The sequence below is a fragment of the Rhincodon typus genome, chromosome 6 (assembly GCF_021869965.1).
Source record: "Rhincodon typus isolate 14 chromosome 6, sRhiTyp1.1, whole genome shotgun sequence".
Lineage (NCBI taxonomy): Eukaryota > Metazoa > Chordata > Chondrichthyes > Orectolobiformes > Rhincodontidae > Rhincodon > Rhincodon typus.
The window spans coordinates 46921118-46935910 of NC_063337.1; positions in this window are offsets into that span (position 1 = coordinate 46921118).

The window sequence follows — 14793 nt, forward strand, 5'->3', positions numbered from 1 at the left end:
TGCTTCAATGATTGCAAAGCAGGAAATCACATTATCACATTTGCAGGTGATTACACTGACTGGGGGCAGGGGATATTCACAGGCCAGGGCACTGGTTATGAAGCTTTGCCATCTGTATTTTGCTCAAAATAATTCATCTGGTACAAAATGCTGAGTTGCAAATGCAACAGTTCTTGTTTTTCTGACACAGACAAAATGGAGCTGTTCAGCTATGACTTTGTAAAGGTATTATGACCTGACCACATGTCCCCAATGATATACTAAATGAATCATCCAATTTACTGCTCTCAATTCAGAACAATTGATATCTTTTTTTCTCTGCACCAAAAGAAAGGGATTATAATATGGTTTAGTACAAATGGAACTGGATTTAGATTGTTAAAATGAGGCAAGCCAAAGTGAGATTTCCGAAGTATGACTATCTTTAAGAAGTGGGTTACCAGATCATGATACATAATTCTCAACTTGCTGTTCGCATTTTGCTGGCCTCTCATTTGTTTATATTTCAGTCAACTCAATGCCAGAGGGATTTCCTTAAGGCAATTCTTTTGGTTCTTACTCCTCATAAATTTTGTTTGCCAAAAGATCATTCACACAGATACACAAACCAACCAAAACTCTAAATTAACAAGCCGTAAAAGCTTACAAGCAGGTCCAATAAACACAAAGGTATTTTCCAAGAACATGTAACATGTAACCATTTGTTTGTATGTGCTTTATTGTAGCCTTGTGAACTATTTTAGCATGGTTCTCTCAACTTCATTACGCCAGCTACTATCATGAATACTACCGTGAGTTCCTGGGAAAGGACAGTCAAAATGCAAGTTGGCAATGTTCCACACCCACTGACCACTCTCATTCATGTAGACTGCAGTTAACAATAATAGGTTTGTTACTCAAGTTGAAAAATAATCACATTTTTGAATACATTCTGTATTAAATGTTCTGCATCTGTATCTTTATAATAATATTGCTGAAGTAGAGTATTAATGTAAAATTGTGAAGAATCTCTCAGGTGAATGTAAGCAATTCCATGGTACGATGCAAGGACAAGCAATGGCTTTCTCCCAGGAATCCAGCAAATATTTATCCTATCTTCTAATCAACCCTGTTCGGAGATGTTATTTATAGACCTCTTGTGATGATGCAATGGCTTTAAGAGGGGTGTTTTGTCCTGGTTTCTTTTAGAGAGAGATTAGGGGACAGGTGCCCCAATGAGAAGATAAATAATTTTGGAGGCCTTGAGTTTTTTTTGTTAAAGTTGGAACAATAGAAGCAGCCTGAATGGGTGTAGTCAAGCTCTCACAGATCCAGGATTTTTAGTTAGCTTTCAGCAGTTGCTGTTGGGGTCTTGGAAGCCATTCTTTCTCTCGGATTACAGCCAAAAGCTAGGGGTTCTCTGTCTCACATGCGACTCGTATAGTAGGCACTCTGTTTTCTGAATTTGCCTTTTAGCCAAGGGTGTGTTGATGGGATGTTACCATATTGGAACAGTTATTGTTTATTAGTAAAATTTCTTTATTAAGCTTTACAATAGAGTTAGGTCATTCCAAACTCCTCTTTCTTTTGTTGTATTTTTGCTATAGTGTTTGAATAAACTGTGTTTGCTTAACGTCGAGTAGTTTGACCATTGAACTGCATCTGGAACACAGCAACACACATTTACTTTTAAAATAAGAAGAAGTTAGGGTCTGGGCCACCTTCTTAATATATTTTGAGGTGTTTGGTCTGATGGGACTTGAACCTGGACTTCTGATTCAAAGGTAGGGACATTACAACCGTGCCATAAGAGCCTCAAGTCAACTTTTCTCAATTTACCCTACTTTTTCCAAATCAACTTGTTCAGAGCTGTTATTGCACACCTCTACAGCAGGTAGGACTTGAACCCAGGCCTCCTAGTCCAGGGGCTGAGACTCTACCTCTGCTCCACAACAGCCAACATTTATATCTCTCAACTAAAACATAAAACAGATGATCGATTATTTCACTGCTGTTAGTGTGAGCTTATTGAGTATAAATTGGCTGTTGCATATCTTACCTTATTATTAGTAAATACACTTAAAAATACTTCATTTTTGGTGAAGGATCTGGAATGTCCCGAGGTCACAGAAGTCACTTTTTAAACGTCTTTCTTTCTCACAGGATGTCTGTGGTAAGGCATTTTAAATGGTGGAGATGGACAATTTAGTGCAAAAAAGCTGGCACGATCATTTTGTGATAAATAAATAAGTACTGAGTTTTCATGCAGAGATTCATTATAGATTACAGATTGTGATGTTCCAAAATAAGCAATTACTGGGGCTTCTGACATGACACCAGATAATTACAGCAAAAATTTAAAATTTGATGGGAAAGAATTAGACAATGGAATTGAGAATTGCCAATAAAATAGATGCAATATTGAAAATATTGCAGTCGGGTTGTGATGTTGCTGGTGGGTGGATGGGTGGGGGAGGGAGGGGAGAGGTGGATATAATCCTACATTGAAACAGCTCAGTTAATTTTAGTTCTCACAATCGGTTCCAGATGATGCAAGGGTATAATTGCCTAGTCAAAAGGGCAAAAGAAAACAAAGCCAGATTGACAGTGAACCAACTGCGAGCACAGCAAGGTGCAATCTGTGGAATGCACAGTGAGGCTGTTCATCAATTAACTGGCAGGCAGGTCAGCAAACCAAATGATCATCTCTCATTCAGGAAGTCTGTTGTCAACCTAACCCAAGATGTCCCAGGTAGATTCTTGTTAGGCAGGGGAATCCAGAGGTACCAGGATAAATGGGAGTGGATTTAAAACATAAACAAATCAACCATGATCTTTTTGAATGGTGAAGCAAGCTTGGAAGCCAAAGGGTCTATTTCCATTCTTATTTCATATGTCTGTGTGTTACAATTGGGCAACATCAAGGAGAGTCAAATGTTAGAAATGTAATGAGATGAGGCAGAAGCAATTGCTGAGCTAACAAAGAACTTGGAGATGATTAAGGAGATGGAGCATTACCTAAGCAGCAAGGTCAACAAGAGTAATGCAGCAGCTCCTAATTCACTGAACCTGGTACAATATTTACACACAATCACTAGGGATGGCCAACAAAAGTTTGACTTACCCTCAGGACCACTTGGAATTGCACTGGCTTTACAGAGTTGGCTGAGATGTGGCTAATGTGCATTTTGGATTTGAAAAAGCAATGGAAGTCTCAGATTCACCGAAATGCCGAGGAAGGTTTTTACCTCGGTACACAGACACTGAGGTAACCTCAATAATGTCAAGCAAGGATGTTGATCCTTCACAAGTGGTGGTGTACAGGCAGGGAGAGAGCAAAATGTCAATACCGTTTCACCAGTGAAGGAGTTGTGAAAGCGACAGAGATGAAAATAAGTAGTATTAGCAATAGAAAGATGTTTGACTTATAACTCAGCTGTGGTTCAGCAGGATGTCAAGGCTTTGCACAATCATGATGTCAGTGACAAGGGTAAGGAGTTCACGGAAGGGCAAAAACAATGGCTTTGATTTTGGCAATGCTCAATTCAAGAAGTTTTGAATGGTCCAATCCTTTTTGCTAGACGGGCAATTGGACAGAATAAGATGACTGTATGATAAAAGAATCATACATCTTATCCGCGCCGATCAGATATCCCAATTTGACCTAATCCTATTTGCCCGCATTTGGTCCATATCCCTTGTAACACTTCCCATTCATGTACCCATCCAAATGTCTTTTAATTGCCAGCATTTGTAATTGTACCCACCTCCACAACTTCCTCTGGCAGCTCATTCCATACATGTACCACCTCTGCGTGAAAACGTTGCCCCTCAGGTCCTTTTTGAATCTTTCCCTCTCACTTAAACCTATTCCTTCTTGTTTTGTACTCACCTACCTTGGGAAAAAGACCTTAGCTATTTACCCTATCCATGCCCCTCATGATTTTATAAACCTCTATAAGGTCACCCCTCAGCTTGTGACGCTCCAGGGGAAAAGGTTCTGGCCTATCCAACCTCTCCTAGAACTCAAAATGTTCCAGTCCCAGCAACATCCTTGTAAATCTTTCCTGCACCCTTTCAAGTTTAACAACATCTTTGCTACAGGAGGGCAACCAGAATTGTACGCAGTATTTAGAAAAGTGGCCTCACCACAGGCCTGTACGGCTGCAATGTGACATCCCAACTCCCAAACTGAATGTTCTGACCAATGAAGGCAAGTGTGCCTAATGCCTTCTTCACCACCCTGTCTACCTATGACTCCACTTTCAGGAAACTAGAGTGAATGAAGTGATGGAGAGTTAAAGCCAAGTGTCATATGGCAGCTGATACGTTGCCAACAGCCAACATCTATGAACGACAGCATGTGGAAATGAAGAGGAGGAAGACAAACACACAGTTTTTGATTAAAGCGCTTTAAGGTCCCTGTATTTTCACTGCAACTTTTTTCTTTAAAGAATCAACATTATACAAAAACATCTGTAACCACACGCTGCAATCTCTGATCAGAAAAATCTAAGTTACTAACGTTTTGATCCGGTGTGAAATGCATGTGGTTGAAATTGATGGAGGAGGAGTGTCTTTCATTTTGTTACAATATCCAAACCCTAAAATTGTTTATTTGTAGGGATTATTAACATTCTCCATGTAGCCATACTGAAGTGGTTCAACTGGGAATTCATCAAGGATTCTGTTAATTAATTACCGTAACTTCAGTCCATTAATCAAAGATCAGAAATCTTGCCAAGGAAATTCCTGGTGATTGTGTCTATAGGTTTTACAGATAATTGCTTACATTGAGCTGTTGATTACAGTTAGGCAATTTATACAAAGATAATATTCCATATCTGCTTCAGAATCAAATTGTTTATTTCTTTCTAAGTCCAATACCTAATGCTCATCTGTGGCTGACTTGAGAAAGTTACAGTGGGGCACTTCCTTGGACCTTTTTTAAATGGTTTGATACAACTAAGCGATTAGATTACTCCAGATGACAGGTTAATACTCAATCGCATTAGTTTAGAACAACAGTCACCTATGGAGCTGACCAGTTAAAGATGGCAGATTTCTTTTTTTACAATGGCATTAATGAATAAGTTGTCTTTTCATAGCCATACCAGCATTGCTAAATAACGGGGGAAGATCCACATCTGTGCACTGTTCCAGTCACAAGAACTCAAGAGTTAAGAGCGGGAGTAGGCTATTCATCTCACGCAAGTGCCTACCAATACTGTCATGGACAGATGCATGTGCAACAGTGGACTGGTGAGGATGAGGTCAAGTAGGTTTTTCCATCATATTGGTTCTCTTATCGCCTGCCATAGGCCGCTGCTAAATGCAATGTCTTTCAGGGCTTAGTCACTAGTGGCACTACCCTCTAGTGGCACTACTCAGCCACTAGCATATTCTGTGTTCTTACTGCTCTCAGTGCATCTTTCCAGAGGTGTTCGATGTGGAAGCTACTAATTTGTCTGATGAGGGATGGCAGCAAGTGGTCACCAGTTAGAGGTTTCCTTTTCCACGTTTGATCTGGTGCCATGAGACTTCATGGGATTTGGATTCAATGTTGAAGACACTCGGGACCACTTCTTTCCAATTATATACCACGATGCCATGAATGGTGTGATGATAATTTATATTCACCCAAAAGACCAGACAAAGCTTCAGTTGAATATCTTATCAGAATGATGGCATCTCTGATGGTTTAGTACTACTCGATATTGCATTGAAATAGCCAGCCAGGATTGTGCATTCAAATCTCCAGAGTGAAACTTCAAACCACAGCCTTCTGACATCAATCTTCTGATTTACAAGTGAGTGCTACAGAATGATTCACAGCTGTTACATCTGACTGGTATAATGTTTCATTCTTTGTGAACTTTTCTCAGACTTTAGATCTGTATTGAAGTGCACAATATCTTACTTTTATCTTATTTCTATAACAAATCCCATTTAATATAACATCTGTTTTGATAATTTAGACGGTTACGAAATAGAAGCTAGGAATACTGTGAATAACTCACCTCCTGTCTTCCCAAGACATGTCCACCATCTACAAGGCGCAGGCCAGGAATGTGATAATATACTCACCATTGCCTGGATGAGTGCAACTCCAATAAAACTCAAGAATCTTTTACACCAGCTAGCACAAGGCAGCCTGCTTGATTGGCACCACATACACAAGTGTTCACTCCCTCCAGCACTGACGCTTAGTAGCGGCAGTGTTTACCATCTGCAAGCTACATTGTAGAAAATCACCAAGACCCCTTAGACAGTACCTTCCAAGTGAGGAGCACTACCATCTAGAAGGACAACGGCAACAGATACATGGGAACAATGCTACCTGCAGGTTCCCCTCCAAGCCACTTGCCACTCTGACTTGGAAATGTATCTCTGTTCCTTCAATGTTGATTATAATCTTGGAATGTCCTCCCTAGTGGCATTGTGGGTGTACTTAGATAAGATGGACTGCAGGAGTTCAAGAAGGCAGCTCACCATCTCTTCTCATGGAAAACTAGGGATGGGTAATAAATGCTGGCCTAACCAGAAACATCTACATGCCTTGAATGTATAAAATAAATTGTCATGGTTGATATTATGTGCTTTCTGAACAGAATAACCAGTCCAAAGATGTGCAGGCTAGGTGGATTAGCCATGGGAAATGCAGGGTTATAGGGTTAGGGTAGGGGATGGGTCTGGGTAGGATGCTCTTTGGAGGGTCAGCGTGGACTCGAAGGGCCAAATAGCTTGCTTCTGCACTGCAAGAATTCTATGACTCTATGAAGAACATAACAAACAAGAAACAGAAGCAGAAGATCACACAGCCTGCTTCACAATTCAATATTATCAGAGTTGATATTGTGCTCTAACTCCTTTCCACTTACTCCCACTCAAATCTCTGCCCACCACTGTGTTAAATATATTCAACACCCATAACCCTCTGGAATAGAGAATTCCAAAGATTTTGAGTGAAGAAATATCTCTTCACCTCAGTCCTAAATGATTGACCCTTTCAGATTTGGACTGAAGAACACTTGCAGTAAAAGTTCTTTACTCTTGTACTCGAATCACATTGCAATAAAGGTCAACATACCACTTGTGTTGTTTGCCATATCTGCATGCCAATTTTTTCTGTGTTCCTTGTAAAAGCACTCCTCAAATCCATCTAAACATTAACACTTACAAATTTCACACTTTTAAAAAAAATTCTATTTCTACGATGAAAACGTACACTTCCCTATATCAAACTCCATGTTTCACCTTGTTGCTGACTCACTTAACTTGGCTATACTTCTTTGTGACCTCCACACAGTTTGCATTTCTACCTGGCTTTATATCATCAGCAAACTTAGATAAGTTACTCTGGGGCTCTTCATTTAAGTATTAATAAAGATTGTAAAGAGTTTTGGGCTGAGCACTAATCTTGTTGTAATCTATTAGTCACATCGTGCCAACTTTAAAATACCCCAATTCTGTATGCTCTTTGCTTTCTGTCCATTAAGCAATTCTTGCTAATATAGCATTACCAATTCCATGAACCCTTATCTTCTGTTTTAATCTTTTGTGTGGCACCTTACTGAATGCCTTTTGGATACGAAAGTTTATCACATCTACTGGTTCCTCTTTATCTGCCAAACTTCTTGTATTTTCGAAGCACTCTAATACATTTGTCAAACAAAGTTTTCCTTTTGTAAAACTGTTGATTTTTCTAATCAAACTAGGCTTTCTCAAGTGTATTATTAAGTCTTCTTTAATGATTCCAGTACATTCCCAATGATTGATAACTAGCCTATAGTTCGATGTTTTATCCTGCCCTTTTTTATGGAGCAGCAGTGTCACATTTTAAATTTGTTGGGAATATTCCAGAATTTAGTGAAATTAGAGCTAGTGTATTTACAAACTCTGCAGCTGTCACTTTTGGAACCTAAGGATGTAGGCCATTAGGAATTGGAGATTTGTTGGATTTTAGTTCCTTGAGTTTCCCCAGCACTTTTTCTCCATTGATATTAACTGCATTAACTTCTGTACTCTTATTAGCCCCTAGATTACCCTTTCTTTCTGCATGCAGTGTAACGTGTGACATCTACTGTGAAGACAGGCACAAAATATTGTTCAATGACTCGGCGATTCCCTTATTTCACTGGAAAATTTCACCCGTCTCTGCTTCAGAGACAAAAAAAATTATTTTAGCGACATTCTTTTTTGTTTACTAGTTGAAGTTCATACAGTTTGTTTAAATATTTCTGGTTAATCACTCTCACAGTCTACTTTTTTCCCTTTCTATCAACTTTTGGTGGCCATTTGCTTGTTGCTTAAACACTTTCGACTGTCAGACTTACTATCAGCATTCAGAATATGTGAGAATGCCAGCTGAATTCACTCTTGGAATTGTCCTGGAGAGACCATAGGAGGAAAGTTGCCCCAATGAGTAGAGTTGAGAGCAATAGCGGGAAGCTCTCAAATCAGAGGCTGTATTTTGCTGTGCTTGCTGGTGATGAACCTTTAGGTAAATTAATGATGACGGAATCTCTTAAGGAGCCATTTACTGTTTGCTGAGGGCCTGGAAAGGGGGCCTTTTTAATCAAAGCCAGGCCTGGGATGGGGGTTATTACCATCTGTTAGGAGCTGAAGGCGGTGCTGTTTGCTGAGGCTAGAAAATTGGAAGGTGTGGAGTGGGGATGGAAGGACGGGTGGTACTGACAGGTTTGCAGTTTACTAGAGTTGTGGGGCCGGAGTCATTGTTAGTGAGCTGGGTGGGAACGTGCAGCCTGCAAGAGGGGTTGGAGGAGGAAGTAGGCTAAAAGGTGGAGAAGACGACTGCAAGATGTTTTGAGGAAAGAAGGACGCCACAAAGTGGGGAAGCTGTAAGCGGTAAAGAGATGAAGGCTGCTATGCTTCAAGGGGAGAAGAGAAGGAGGCTGCAGTGAGGGGCAACAGAGAAAGGCTGCAAGGAAGCAACACGTTGTGTTTACAAGGCACGGGGTAGAAGAGACAGTAGCTACAAGGTGAGCAGAAAGAAGGAGCCTGCAAAGACTGGGGGAAAGGGAGGCTGCAAAGCAGAGAGAATAGTCTTAAACAGGTCAACAAAAGTATGTTCAGTTAACTGGGAGCTACAGAACTTGAATGTAATGTGGTAATGAATTCCTTGTAAATAAATGGCAAATCTCTAATCTCCTGACAAATATATGAATAGGATGGGAATAGAGGGATACACTCTCTGGAAGGGTAGAGGGTTTTAGTTGTGACGGGCAGCATGTCAGTGCAGGCTTGGGGGGCCGAAGGCCTGTTCCTGTACTGTTCTTTGCTCTCTTAAAATTGCATTGGTGCAGACGTTAGTATATGAGGCAAAATGCAGTAGGTGCTCTTGTAATGAGCACTGCATCAATTGTAAAATTTAAATGCAGAGACACAATAAAATGGGTAGTACTGACAGGTTAAAATCTTCCAGCTTTGTACATAAGTGATGGAAATACATTTAGCTGTAACCTCACCAATCTGTGCTGATCTATGTTTAGGATGATGGTTTTTGTATATAGATGTGTGTCAGCTCTTTTGAAAAATGCTGTTGCTAACTTAATGCATGCTATCTTGTGCTAACTTAAATCCCGTCATATCTAAGGAATTAAGGTTTGCCTTGTATATTGTGGCTTTAAATTTAAGGGAAGATTGATAATTTTTGAGGATAATGATGAGTTCTTCTAATTCTGCTTCTGCACAAGTCCAAATACTCTAAATATCAAAGCAAACAGAGATTGTATTGTTATTACATGACTGCATCACCTAATAAAAATGTTGTTTTAAATTCAAGTGTGGGATGTGGGTGTTGCTGGCTGGCCAGCGTTTATTGCCCGTCCCTAGTTGCCCTTGAAAAGGTGATAGTGAGCTGCCTTCTTGAACAGCTGCAGTCCACCTGCTGTGCGTTGTCCCATAATGTCTTTCAAGAGGGAATTCCAGGATTTTGACCCAATGACAGTGAAAGAAAGGCAACACATTTCCAATTCAGGATGTTGATTGGCTTGGAGGGGAACTTGGAGGTGGTGCTGCTCCTACGTATTTGCTGCCCTTGTCCTTCTAGACAGAAGTGGTCATGGATTTGGAAGGTGCTGTCTGAGGATCTTTGGTGAAGTTCCATTGTGCATCTTGTAGATAGTACACACTGCTGCTACTGAGTATCGGTGGTGGAGGGAGTGGATGCTTGTGGATGTGGTGTCAACCAAGCAGGCTGCTTTGTCCTGGATGATGCCAAGTTTCTTAAGTGTTGTTGAAGTTGCACTCATCCAGATACATGGGGAATATTCCATCACAGTTCTTACCTGTTGATAATGGACAGGCTTTGGGGAGTCAGGAGGTGAGTTACTTGCTGCAGTATTCCTAGCGTCTAACCTGCTCTTGTTGCCACTGTGTTCATTTGGTGAGTCCAGTTCAGTTTTTGGTCAATGGTAACCCCTAAGATGTTGATAACGGAGAATTCAGTGATGGTAACAATATTGAATATCAAGGGGCCGTGGTTGGATTCTCTCTTAATGGTGTTGGTCATAGCCTGGCATTTGTGTGGTGCGGATTTTATTTTTAGTGGGAATAAAAGTATAGCACTTGAAAACTAAAATGTAGCCCTCAGGAAAACCAGAAGAGCCCTCAGGGAAAAAAAAAATACCTTGTGCCCTCCTTACTACTATTATTTTCAGCAGTATAAGCCTCTGCTTTTATTCTAAATTTATCCTTAGCCTCCAAAGTAAACCACAGATGAATGTTTCTTGCTAAGATTTTGATTTCAATGTAAAGTATATTTTTTGTTCAACATTTTGAATTATTTCATTAAATGTTTTCAACTGTTCATTTAAAGTTGTGCACTTTATAGTCTATTTACGCAATCAACCTTTTGTCTCTCTCAACTTGTACCTGTGTAATTGGCTTTGCTTAAGTTTAAAATTCTTGTTTGTAATTAGAGTATATTTTTCAAACCACATGTTGAATTCAACTGTACTATGTTCACTATTTCCCTGTAGATCCTTTACTAATACTAGTAAATTCAGTCTCACTGCATAATATTAGATTTAAAATTGCATTATTCCCAATTGCTTCCACAACAAATTTCACTAGGAAATTGTTATAAAACTGTTCTACAAACCCATCTTCCAATCTACTTTTGAAAATTTAACTCGTCTATATGAAATTTAAGTCTCTTACAACTATTACATTGTTTGTTGCCAACTCCAACAACTCCCTGTTAAAGCTATATTAGAGTGTGGTCTACAAACTACCCCCACCAACATTTCTTGATCTTTTCTATTCATAATCTCCATTCATAGTTATTGAATTTACTGATTTTCTGAGCCAAGATCCTTATTCGCTGATGTCTTTATGCTTTTCTTTATTATCAGGGCTAAGTGTTCCCCTTTTCCATTCTGTCTGTCTGTTTTGAAGAGCATCTGGAATGTTTATTTTCTAACCTTGTTTTGTTTATAACCATAACATTGTAATAGCAATTAGTCCTAAACTATCTACCTCGATTTGTGCCGCAAGTCCATGTTATTGTGGAATCTCTACACATTCAGATAACGTGACTTTTACTATTATTCATTGCATAATGTGAAGGTGCTGGTGTTGGACTGGGGTGATTTCTGACCTTATTCATTGCATAGGCCTGACTTTCTGAATCCTGTAACACATCCAAGATCTCGACAATCACATCTTTTAGAATGTTGGGATGAAGTCCATCAGGTCCTAGGGATGTGTCAGATTTTAATTCCTTGACTTTCTTCAGTATTTTTCTCTCCTGATATTAATTGTCTCAATTTATTTACTCTTATTAATCCCTATAGTTACCCTCTATTTCTTTGGATTTCCAAACCTCTCTTCATCACCTGTTCACTTGAAGCCAATTTTCCTGCTCTGACCATACTTGCTTGAATTCTCTCATGTCTGTATGCTCTTAGAAGCAATGTCACTCGTACTCAAATTCACCAAGACATGTAGATCTTTTCTTTCCAACTCTTAGTTCTTCTCTGGCCCGGAGAAGGTATCTTTAACCCTGAGCAGGCAAACAGTCGCTGCAACTCATAATTACAGAGAACCATACCCATCCCCAAACTATACTCTTTCTTGTTACAATAACATTCATTTCTACTCCACCACTAAAAATGACTTCTTTTATTTATTTGTTCACCTCCCTGCAATTTCATCCACATAGTCTTCAAGGCCCTTGATCTGTCTCACTCACAATCATTTCCATCAAAAAACAGAAGTTGCTGGAAAAGCTCAGTAGGTCTGGCAACATCTGTGAAGAAAAATCAGAGTTATCGTCTGAGGAAGGGTCACTGGACCTGAAACGTTAACTGCCAGACTTGCTGAGCTTTTCCAAGTACTTTAACAAATTATGCTATAAGTTTAATGCAATTCTTACTTCTCCCCAGTACTAGTTTAAACTATTGCCCCCATTGAGAAGAATAATTTCTTAAAAACTCACCAACCTGCTCAGCTAATTAATACCTTTGAATACTCACCAACTACTGAAAACCAAAAAGTGACACTTCCCTTCTCCTCCACCCGTCATTCCCATTTTTACCAAATTCCCAAGTTACAGTTCATCATGTTCCTTCCTCATTGTTTGCTTTTTGAGCTTCCATTTTCTGAAGGAAAGTGACACAGAGAGGAATCTTGCATACAATCTAAACATGTTACAAAACAGAGTAGGAGCAAATTACTGCATATCATGGAGTCATAGAGTTTTACAGCCCGGAAACATGCTGGAATCTGTACTGAAAACAAAAAAAAATGCTGAAAATCACAGCAGATCAGGCAGCATCCGTTTGAGAGAGAAAAGCTCTAATGAAATGTTAGTTTGCAGCTCTGATGAGGAGTCATCTAGACTCAAAGCATTAGCTTGATCTCTCCAAGGATGCTGCATAACCTGCTATGATTTCCAGCATTTTCGTTTTCAGTACAAAACATTAGAGGTTTGTTTGCCCTCTAGCAGTTGTATTTGATACAATCTTATTTCTTTAAGGGAGATTTTGATGTTTAGCTATCCTGCATACATCATGTTGCAAACCACCACATAAAAAACAAAAATTTCCTTCACAGGTATTTTTTTGCAGACAAATTTAGTACTGGAACAATCCGAGGTAGGTAATTATGAAATCTCAGGTGCAGGGCTTGACCAGTTAGATCAAATATTTCCTGAAGAATTTTGACAATACAACTTGTCAACGTGTTGTGATAAAAACACCAGTTATGCAGATTATTAGTAATGTGAATCCTGTCATAGAATTATATTAATTTATATGTAAAACACCACTGGAAAAAGGTTTGTAAATATTGCTCAATGACAATACATCTTTAATTAATGATGGCATTACTTTACACTTACGTAATGAGGCAAAAGCAAAACACCCAGAATCCTGAAAATCTGAAATAAAAACTGAAAATGCTGCAAATGTTCAGCAGGTGTGAACATGAACTCTGTACAGACATTGCCTGACATGCTGAGTAGTTCCAGCAATGTCTGATTTTATGAAACATAAGACCGTTTTGGCATGATGCAATACTTTGATCAGAACTGGTATGGGTAATTGCTCCAAAGTTCTGAGGCAAGGGTCACCGGACCCGACACGTTAACTCTCATTTTTTTCTTCACAGATGCTGCCAGACCTCCTGAGCTTCTGTTTTTGTTCCTGATTTACAACATCCGCAGTTCTTTCGGTTTTTACCTACATGAAATCAGTTCAGTGCTAAGGCTGGCAGACCAGACCCCAGCTGCAAGCCAGTTTAAACTGCCTCACACCTCTCTCGTCTTACTGGCACCCTTTGCAGAAAGAGAGAAATCAAAACTCTATTCTCCTTCACTCGACATGTAGCAACTTAAGAACGCGGAGAGGTTTACACCGAGAATGCACAACAGTCACACACACAGGATGGACATTGAAATACCTTCGATTTGTCTTCTCGGTCACGACCACCGAAATGACAAAATAGGCTCACAGCGTTTTCGCAAATAAACAAAACAATCCATATGAAAACTAGAGAAGTAGAGGAATGTAGAATACACGAAGAACGAGTATCGATGCGACTAATCTAAATGAAGAGTTACCGCAGCCAGCCAGGATAGGGAGCTAGTTTGCAGATTATGTGCACCAATGGTTCCGCTGTGGTTGTCAGAGAGACGAGAAAGAGCACTTTGCTCAAGTCATTGGTGTGAATGTGGGAGAAGGGAGGCTGAATGCAATGGAAAGTCTACCACAACAATGCTGTGCAACAACCAACTGGGCCAGTGAAGCGGAAGGAACTGTGTGTTCCCAGCGGGCGGCGAGCCTTTAGGCTGGGCAGGGGGGTGGGCAATGTTATTCTCGGCGTCTGCGGGATTTTCTGCCTCGAAACTTCCGACATGCTCTATGGAAACACAGCTTCCACAGTCACGGCTGGCTTTATGGGGGAAGAGTAAGAAAAAAAATACTTTCATCAAGCCTACCCCCCACCCAAACATGAATTCATTGATTCACTCACACTAAACAAAAAGCAAACTACTGCGGATACTCGGGAATAATAACAAAATAAATAAAGCTTAAAAAGCTCAACAGGTCAGGAAGCATCTGTAGGGAGAAACAGAGTTAACTGTTTCAGGTCCATATAATTATCTGTGTATTAGCTCAACTGTCTCGTATGGCAACAACTCATCGGGTAAACGATTGTCTCCTGGATTCCTTGTTGGATTTGACTGGTGATTTCATTACTCATCAGTCTTCCCGTTTCCAGAGAAAAGTCTCATCCTGTTCAGCCTTTCCTGAATAGTGTATCCATTCAATTCTGGTATCAAAACAC